This window comes from Capsicum annuum, chromosome 5 (genome assembly GCF_002878395.1).
Source record: "Capsicum annuum cultivar UCD-10X-F1 chromosome 5, UCD10Xv1.1, whole genome shotgun sequence".
In the NCBI taxonomy this organism is placed as follows: domain Eukaryota; kingdom Viridiplantae; phylum Streptophyta; class Magnoliopsida; order Solanales; family Solanaceae; genus Capsicum; species Capsicum annuum.
In genome coordinates, this window is record NC_061115.1 from 69032177 (window position 1) to 69041893 (window position 9717).

Here is a 9717-nt window from a genome sequence, read left to right on the forward strand (position 1 = left end):
TATGTTGTGGTCATGAGTCACGAGGATCGACTCGTAACCCCCTGTGTTATTTTACAGTTATAAGATAAGGGTATTCTGGACATTTCCCCTTTTAGTTTCCTTTGAGGCCACGACTTAAAACACATTTTAGGACTTTATTAACCCACTATTCACAACACAAAACTCTAAAATTCTCTCTTAAACTCTCTTTTCAAGAAAAAGCTAGGGTTTCTTCAAGATAATCAGTTAAGGCTTTCAAGGGTGGTTTCCCTCCATACTTCTTAGTGTCTAAGGCATGTGACTCTTTCCTCATTATTATTATACTAAAGGCGTGTGTTTTAATGTATGGTTTTTATAATATTGTTATGGCATTTGCAATAAAGGTTGGGGGTTTTGGTTGTTCATGGATGAATATTGTTTCTCATGGTTGATTATGGTTTCCCTTGTTTTAATTATGGTTTTCCATATGTAGGTGCATGGGAATGGTGAATTAATTGAGGGATCATAGTTGATCCCCAAATTATGATGATTTTGGCTTTGTAATGGCATGCACTCAACTTTTTTGTGAAATTGTCAATGAGAATGATTTTTGTCACATACTTTAACTATTCTTGGAAATCTTGCATTGCATAAATGGTAAATAGAACATGAATTGGGTTGGTTGGTTTCACATGACTTTGGAAAGGCCTTGGTGGCCATAGTTTAATTATAAATGGTTTTGGTTTAATTAGAAGTGGTGGAGTCTAATTTGGTATAACGATTTATATAGCATAAGGTAATAGACTTACAAGCTCTAATTTTGGTATAATGATACCAACTGTTAATGCCAAATTAAAAGACTCCTTGGTAAATGGTTTGGTTATATGTAAAAGGTTTAATTGGTCTTAATGGGGGTTTAGCAGCAAAGCTATGGAAGGTAGAGGTACCAAGGTGACCGACATTGGAAGCTTACATTTGCCGATGTGAGGGTGGCCTTGTTGGCCATGTGCATGATATCATAATTTATATTTTTGGGATGTACTAGTCATCCCAGGTTTCTTTCTCCGGTCATGTAGCTAACACGCACTAGGGCCCTTTCGGCAGGGGGAGCTGAACCTATATAACCCATGGGTAGTTTAAGGACGGCTAAGCTACACAACCTAGGTTAAGGTTTTAAATACATGCAAAACCTCATTCCTTACCACAGTAAGGTATATATAGGTATATATGTCAATTGCATATGGTTATTTATTTTGGTTTGAATGATGGCATTATTTTATCTTTATTCCTGAGTTACATGCTAGCATTTACCCCACTAACCGTCTTCAAGTGTTGTATCCCCACGCGATGCAAAAACTAACTATACAACCATTCTTCTTACTCAATGACTTGGATAGGATAGCTTTGAGTTAGCTTGAAGTGGTGAGTTTTCATACTCTAGAAGACTCTATTTCATGCTATGGACTTCTTTTTATTTTTGTTATTTTATTGGATTTGGTTTTTTCTATGGTCGGCGGTATGTTTCGATCGGATGTTTCATGATTCTGGTTATAAAGACTTTATCAAACAACTATGGGCACGAGCGATGTCGATATTACTGTTAAAAGTGGTATTGGTATTGGCTTTAGGATTGGAAATGATTGGTTAATTGAATTTCTTGAAGTCTTCCCAGATGATCTTCCTGGTGTTTCTCTTGACAGAGAGATTGATTTTTGGATTGATCTTATGTCGAACACTCATCCTATCTTTATCTTTTATAGAATGGCTCCAACTAAGTTAAAGGAGCTCAACCAGCAGTTAAAGGATCTTCTAGATAAGGTTTTTATCTGTCCTAGTGTGTCCTCGCGAGGTACACCTATTTTGTTCGTGTGTAAGAACGATAGTTCCCTTCGAATGTATATTGATTACCAAAAATTTAATAAGGAGACGATAAAGAATAAGTATCTACTTTTGAGAGTTGCTGATCTCTTTGATCAGCTTCAAGGTGCTAAATTTTTCTCCAAGATTGATCTTCGATCCGGGTACCATTAGTTGAAAATTAAGGAGAGGTATATCCCTAAGACTACTTTCAGAACCCAGTATGGTCACTTTGAGTTCTTGGTGATATCTTCTGGCTTGACTAACGTTCCAGCAGCATTTATGGTTCTCATGAATCAGATTTTTCATCAGTGTTTGGACATATTTGTCATTGTCTTTCTTGATGATATCTTGGTTTATTCGAAGAGTGAGTTAGATTATGCTAATAACCTCTGCCTTGTGTTACAGACCCTAAGGGATCAACATTTGTATGCAAATTTCTCTAAATATGAGTTCTGGTTGAATGTTGTGACTTATCTTGGTTATATATTTCTAGTGAAGGGATAATGGTGGATCCACAAAAGTTATGGTAGTTAAGAAGTGGGCTAGACCCGCGACTCCAACTAATATTTGGAGCTTCTCGAGTTTAGCCGATTATTATAGAAGGTTTGTAGAGAGCTTCTCTTCCATTTTTCCCTTTAGACCAAGTTGACTCAGAAGAAGGTGAACTTTCTGTGGTTGGTGCTTGTGAAGGCAGTTTTGAAGAGTTGAATGATAAGTTGACTTCTGCTCTGGTCTTGACCCTACCCGAAAGTATTGATGGTTTTTTGGTCTATTATGATGCATCTCGGGTGGGACTTGGTTGTGTATTGATACAGCATGGCAAGGTGGTTACTTATTCTTCTAGACAGTTGAAAGTTCAGCAGAAGAATTATCCAACTCATGCCTAGAGTTTTTAGCTGTGGTATTTGCATTACAGATCTGGTGGAATTATTTGTATGGGGTTAATATTGATATTTATTCTGATCATAAGATCCTGTAGTACATGCTCACTCATAAAAAGTTAAATCTCAGACAAAAATGGTGGCTTAGCTGCTCAAGGATTATGACATGAGTTTTCATGACCACCCAAGTAAAGCTAACGTAGTTGTTGATGCTCTTAACAGGTTATCCATAGGTAGCTTATCTTATGTGGATAAGGAGAAGCTGGAATATGTGAAGGTCATTCAGCGTTTAGGAATATGTGAAGGTCATTCACCGTTTGGCTAACCTTGAAGTTCGTGGGTAGCTTATCTCATGTGGATGAGGAAAAGTAGGAATTGGCGAAGGACATCCACTATTTGGATAACTTTAGAGTTCGTTTCTTAGACTTTGAGAATGGTGGTGTGTTTATGCAAAAGTTGGCACAGTCATCTCTTGGTTCGAAAGTAAAAAAGAAGCAAGTGTTGGATCCTATTTTGATGCAGATAAAGAATGATGTGGGCAAGCATAAGGTAATGGTTTTCGAGATTAGCGATGATGGTATCTTAAGGTACCAAGAGAGGTTGTGTGTTCCCAACATTAATGGGTTGCGAGGTAGGAGTTTGGACGAGGCCCATGAGTCGCGGTATATGGTTTATCTTAGATCAGCAAAGATGTATCATGACCTTAGGGAGATTTATTGGTGGAATAATATAAAGTGGGATGTGGCCAATTTTGTGGTTAAGTGCAAGGTATGTCAGCAAGTGAAAGTAGAACACTTGAGACCGAAAGGGTTGTATCAAGAGATCAAACTACCAGTATGTAAATGAGAGACAATTAATAGGATTTTCTTATCGGTCTTTCACATTCTGGCCAACAGTTCGATTCGATCTGGGTCATCGTGGATAGGATGACTAAGTCCGCTCACTTCTTTCCATTTAGGACTAATTTCTCTTCTGAGGACTATGCTAAGTTTTTCATCGAGGATATCGTGAAGTTGCATGGTGCTCTAGTTTCTATCATTTTTTATCGTGGTAATCATTTCTCATCTCACTTTTGGAGGTCATTTCAGAGGGGTTTGAGGACTAAGGTGACCCTTAGCATCACTTTCCACCCGCAGACGGATGGGCCAGAGAAAAGGACAATTCAGGTTTTGGAAGATATACTTCGAGCTTGTGTAATGGACTATAGTGGTAACTGGGTTAACTGCTTTATGCTCATTGAATTTACTGACAACAACAGTTATCACTCTAGCATCGGTATGACTCCTTTTAAGGCCTTGTATTGTAGGAGATGTAGATCTCCCATCGGGTTGTTGAAGTTGGTAAGGATGAGATGTTTGGCCTAAATTTGGTTCACCAAGTAATTGATAAGGTGACGATGATTCAGGATAGGCTTAAGACCGCCCAAAGTCGCCAAAAGTCCTATGCAGACGTGAGGCAAAGAGAATTAGAATTTAAGGTGGGAGATTGGGTTTTTCTAAAAGTGTCTACCATGAATGGAGTGATGTGGTTTGGTAAGAAGGGAAATCTTAGCCCCTGTTATGTCAGTTCATACTTGGTTGTGAAGAGGGTTGGTAATGTTTCCTATGAATTAGAGTTGCCTTTTGATTTGGACTCTGTTACCCGGTGTGTCACGTTTCAATGTTTTGAAAGTGCATGGGTGATCCTTTGATGGTTGTCCCTTTGGAAAAAGTGGATATTTCAGATTCCTTGTCTTATAAGGAAGTTCTAGCGGAAATTTTGGATCGGTAAGTCTGTCGGTTGCGGACTAAGGACGTGGCTTCGGTAAAGGTTCTTTGGCAGAACCAAAAGGTTGAGGAAGGTACTTGGGAAGTCAAGGCTGACATGAAGTCCAAGTATCTATTTTTGTTCCCCGTTCCTGATAATCGTGCTTAAGGTATGTGTATTTCTTGACGTTTTATTTTATGTCTTTGTTAAAGGAACAATTGTCATTTCCTTGATATCTTTGTTTTTCGTTTTTGTTAAAGAAAAGAGTAGTGGAATATAGAGTATAATCGTGCTAGTAAATGACTTGTCCTATTATTTGAGGACGGATAATCTTAAGGGTGGAGTATGTAACTTGGGTTTTGGGTCCTTAGAAATTCTTGGAATTTTATACTCGTTGCCCTGGTTATGACTAGACCTTATGAGTCGTAGGGTGTCCTGACAATTCTTTAGGATGAGTCGTAACCAAATTAGTAAAATTATGGCTTGATTCTGCTCTGAGTACTAGTGGCTTACTAAGAGCCTTAAGGATATGTTATGAGTCATTAGGTGTAATCGTAGGATGTCCAGTATAAGTCCCAAGTTGGGTTCGGTGTTGACTACAAATGGATCCTACGATTACAAGTCATGCCATAGAGTCGTAAAAGACAGTTGTGTAGGGTGAATTAGTGGTACTGCCTTGGTTATGACTCGTGGTGATGAGTCATAAGGAGTGGCTACGAGTCAATGGTTGACCCATAGTCAAAGGCAACACTTTTTCTGCTTTTAAGTTAAGGGAATTCTGGACAATCCCCCTCTTATCTAAATTGAAACTCATGACTTATAACCTCTTTAGGGTGTCATTAACACTTATAAACTAATCCAAGTAACTTCCCAAACACTCCAAATGGCTCTCTGAATTCCCTTAAGCAAGTCAATCTAGGGTTTCATCAAGTTGGTCATCTAAAGCTTTAGAGTTAAATGCACTTCATGAAACTTGATATTTCAGGAATGTGACTCTACCCTTAAACTTAATATCTCTATTACATGAAAGTACATGGTTATATATGTGATTAAAAGTAAGGGTTTTGACATGATTGGGGGTTTTGACATAAATGGTCTATTAATTCTTTTCCCATAGTTTTATTTTGCATTACTCACGGTTTAAATATGGTTTTGAACTTGTGGGTGCATTGGTATGATGAATGAACTTGGCAATTATGATTTTCCCCTAACTTGTGATGTTTGAAGTGATTATGGATCCAACCCCATATTGTGAAATTGTTTTTAGTTATTAGAAATATAGGAATTTAACTATTCTTGAACTATTGAATTATGATGTTAAATTGAACCTTGTAGGTTGGTCTATTCAAAAGCTATTGCATAATTGAACCAAGAAGGGTTGTGAATTCCCCAAGTAATGAAATTGTTTTGGCATGTTGATGTTATCTTGCAAGTGTAGTTGGTATGATGATACCAATAATGTATGCATAAATGTGTATTGTGGTTCAATGATTGGGATGGTGTGTTAAGTTTTTAATTGAGCTTTAAAGAGGGTTGTGTAGCTTAGTCATGAAAGTGGAGGCCCGAGAGACCATCATTGAAAATCACAGGTGCGGACGAGGGGATCTATATGACCGGATGGTTCGAGTCCCCCTTATTGTTATTATTCTCATACGATTGGGAGGTTTGAGTCCCTCATATTATTACATGATTTGGTGCTCGTGTCACCTTGAATTACAGGGAGGTTCGAGTCCGCCATAGTGCATATACTTACCCTCTGGTTCATGCGTCCATACACACTAGGGCCCTACTATCTGGGGAAGAGTTGGGCCTATATAGCGCGTGGGTGCCTTGCACGTTATAACGGTTGAGATACACAATCCAAACTACGATTTTAAACTGCATGTTAAACCTTGTTCCCCTATCCAGGCATGTGATATATATATATGTATATGTATATGCATTGGATGATGTGCATGTAATCTTGAATGATTTGGAATGGTTGATCATGGCATTATGTTATCCGGTTTTCCTGAGTTACAGTCTAGCGCTCTAACTGCTAACTGTCTATATACATTGTATCCCCATGTGATGCTGGAAATGGCCATACTTCTACTTCTCCTACTCAGTGATTAGGATTTGGGATCAGCACGTGAGTTGGCATTAAAGTGGTTAGCTTCTATACATCGAAAGACTACATTTCATGTTTTGGTTTCTTATGCTTTGGACTGTTTAGACTTGTTCTGGCAATAGTCGGGGAAATGGCCTGACACACTATTGATACTCAGTTTGTTTTTTTTAGAAGGCTTTGTTTGAATTACTGTGGATTTGGGTGGTGTTGGTCGGTCGTTTCGGCTGGGTTATTGGATATATATCATAAAAATATTATTTATTCTTGATTCTATCTTGTTAAATGTTTAGAATTTATCCAGCATTTGGGAATGTTATGTTCACTTGGTTAGGTGCAGGGGGTGATCTCTGGTCCACATGGGACTTGAGATACCCGTCACAGCCAGTCCTTGATTTGGGTCGTGACACGAACCTCCCAATCATATAATAAGGTGGACTCAAATCACCCCGTCGTAAGTAAGGGGGCACAAACCCCAGGCCATTTAGACCCCCCCACCGGCAAATGCAGTTTTTAGTACTAGTCCCTCAGCTCCGGCACTTTCATGGCCCAGCTACACAACCCTTTTAAGCCCTATTAAAACATTTATCACACATTCCCACTTATTGAACCATAATACGCATTCAGGCATACACTGTTAATATTGTCATACCAACTACACTTGCAAGGTATCATCAACATGCCAAACCAATTCCATTAACTTAGGAGAACAACTCCCTTTCCTTATTAATGTAAGGTAGGGGAACATCAATTCCTTTTGCTCATTAAATCAAACCATCGTGTCTCAATAACCTCTTTATATTATGAAATTATCCTGAAAATCGTTCAATGCAATTTTATTCGTATACAAAACCACTTTCACAAAGTTGGGTTGGGGTTGTTACCAATTCAATTATCAATATTCACAAAATTTAGGGAAATCACAATCCCCTAGTTTATTCACCATGACCATGTATAAAATTGCTTACAAAACCACCATTCAAACATAAACAATGCATATCTAAGCATGAAACATCACATAAACAACAATCACTCAAAACTCACAACCCACACCCAAAACCGTCCTTAAAACCACACGGATAACCATTTAAAACGCATGATTTCACAAAGTAATAGTTGGGGAAGAGGAACATGCATGTAGTATCAAGATTTATGTAGAGAATTTGCCCTTGAGAGCTCTAACTAATCAACTTCTTGGAAACCCTAAGTATCTGTCTTGAGAGAATTTAGAGAGTTTGAGAGAGTGTTTTTACTATGAATAGTATGTTAATAAAGTCCCAAAGAGGGTTTTAAGTTGTGAGGGCTAATAGGGGTAGGAGGGAAATTACCAGGATGCCTTTAATTTAAAGACTAAAAACTGACGCCCAATTACTATGGGTGACCTCCCGACTCGTAGGGTCACCCTGCAACTCATTTAGTCTAGTCGTAGTTTGGACAGTGTCTAGGGCCACCCCATACTTGTCTGGTTACGAGTAGCACCATACAACTCATACCCAGTTCTTAGGAATCGTAAACATACTAATCGCAGTCACAACAGGAACTTAGGATAGTACACTGTCTCCCCTACGATTGGAACTCTACGACTCATTATAAGTCTTAACAACTCGTGGGGTGCTACTTGTGATTAACTCGAAAACTCATCAAAACACACTGGTTTGGATACCTTTACGGTCCTAGAACCCCTAATAACACCCTACAACTCACAGGTGAGTCGTAGTGAGGGCAGTAAGCTAAAAAATCAATAAATTTTCAGGGACCAAAAATTAGCTTGTTGCGTTCTCCCCCTCTTAGGATCATTCATCCTCGGATGATGAGACAAGGCTTCCCTTAGCACGATTTAATATGGAATGCAACTATACTTACATTTTACAAAGACAAAATACAAATATGTCGGGGAAAACACAATTCCCTTTAACAAAGTTAGAAAATAAAGATGGTAAGATTAACACATACCTTAAGCACGAGTTTTCAGAATGGGGATCAAGAATGTGTATTTGGACTTCATGTCCTCTTTGGATTCCCAAGTAGCTTTCTCAAACTTTTGGTTCCTCTATACAACCTTCACCGAGGTCATATTCTTTGTCTGCAACCAACGAACTTACCAATCCAAAATTTCAACTCGGACTTTCTCATATGAGAAGGAGCCCAAAACACTGACACTCTCCTAAAGAACTACCAAGGAAGGATCGCCCACACATTTCTTTAACATCAAAACATGAAAGAATGAATGAAGGGAACCCAAGCTCAGAGGCAAATACAACTCATAAGCCACGTTACCTACTTTCTACAAAATTAAATAAAGAACCACATAACGGGACTAAGCTTCCTCTTCTTTGCAAACCCCATCACTCCCTTCATGGGAGACACTTTCATGAACACCCAATCGTCAATTTCAAATTTAAACACCCTTCGCCTTAAATTTGCATAGGACTTTTAGCGACTCTGGGTAGTCTTAATCCTATCCTAAATCACCTTCACCTTTTCCATAGCCTGATGAAACAAATTGGGACCAAAAAACCCAACCTCGCCAACCTAAAACCACCTGATAGAAAAATGACATCTCCTACCATACAAAGCCTCAAATGGAGCCATCCCAATACTTGCGTGATAGCTATTATTATATGCAAACTCTATGAGGGGTAAATGATCGACCCAATTACCACCAAAATCAAGCACATAAGACCTTAGCATATCTTCCAAATTTTGAATGGTCTTCTTCGCTTGTCCATCCATCTGTGGGTGAAAAGTGGTGCTAAGGTTCATCTTAGTTCCCTAACCTTTCTGAAAAAAATGGAAAAAATGCAAGAAAAACTGAGTACCTCAATCATCTATAATGGAAACTGGAGCACCATGCAACTTACGATCTCCTGAATGAGAAGCCTTGTGTACTGCTCAACATAGTAATTAGTCCTCACAGTAATAAATGAGCAGACCTAGTCATCCTATCTACGATTACCCAAATTGAATCGAACAGATGATGGGACCGTGGAAGACCAGTAATGAAATCCATATTGATCACTTCCTACTTCTATTTGGGCAACTCAATCTCTCGAGATAACCCACCAGGTCTCAAGTGATCCACCTTTACTTGTTGACAAATCATACACTTGGCCACAAAATTCACCATTTCCTGCTTCAGGTTATTCCACCAATAGATCTCCTTCA